Below are 1,197 nucleotides of genomic sequence, written 5' to 3'. Positions count from 1 at the left end.
CACTTTGATTTATGGGAAATTATAGATGATGCTTATATTGTGCCCACTTTGGAGAAATCCAAGTGGAATAAGAATGATCATCGTATATTTACGATGAATAATATTTTGTTAGAATATTTGCTAAATGTTTTTAATTCATCTATATCTAACAAGTTTGTTCATTTTGATAATGCTTACAAACTTTAGAAATTTATAGAAGCACATCAAGGGGACTTGGAGGCGATCCAACAAGCTTTGGAGAATCCGACTTCAAGTTCATACGGAGCATCATGCACACGACCACTAGGTGATAGCCCTAGTGAGGTTTGCGAGTTCGAACCCGATAATGATTTATCTAGTGATGAATTTGATTGTGCTAGTGAAAAATTGTTGCATGCCTTTAACAAATTGCATAAAGATTTTGTTGATTTACAATGCAAGCATGATAATTTAAAATCCGATCATGAGAAGCTAGTGTACAAATTTGATGTCATTGACAATGAAAATACTATGCTTAAAGAAAGTAATGACTTATTAAATTTGGAAAATGAAAATTTGATCTTATCTATTGCTAGCCTATCTCATGCTAAGATTGATACCATGTTAGAAGTAAAAAACTTAAAGAATGATACAACTTATTTTATAAATGAATATTTATGTTCTACTTCTAATAAAAATACATATGTGCCTAAAAATGAAGATTTGAATCTTATGAATAATCGCATTTCATCTTTAGATTCAACTTTAAAAACATGCATTAATAATCATAAGAAGCTTATGGATATGTGTGCCAAGACTAAGTCAAAATCATCCACTCATTATGCACACATGTATAGCAAAACTTATAAGTGTTCTATATGCGGCCGTCAAGGTCATTTAGCTAAGTTTTGCTATGATGCACACAAACATAAGAATTCTAATGCTCCTTGTGCATCTCATGTAGCTTCTTCATCTTGTACACTTACACATTCACATGCTCATTCTCACAAAGCTCATCATAAGCATGCTAGTGTGTTCAAGTGTGATATTTGTGGTCGTTTTGGTCATTTGGCCGAATATTGTTTTGATTTAAAAAGAAAATCTTCTTTGCCAAATGTTTCTAGTAGACCACATGTTTTTAAATGTGATGTTTATGGTAGATATGACCATTTAGGAAAGTTTTGTTTTGATAATGTTTTATATTTGCAAAATAATCTTAAAAGATCATTTATGGTTGCA

Source organism: Asparagus officinalis, chromosome 3 (assembly GCF_001876935.1).
Source record: "Asparagus officinalis chromosome 3, Aspof.V1, whole genome shotgun sequence".
Taxonomy (NCBI): Eukaryota; Viridiplantae; Streptophyta; class Magnoliopsida; order Asparagales; family Asparagaceae; genus Asparagus; species Asparagus officinalis.
This window is presented reverse-complemented; position numbering follows the sequence as displayed.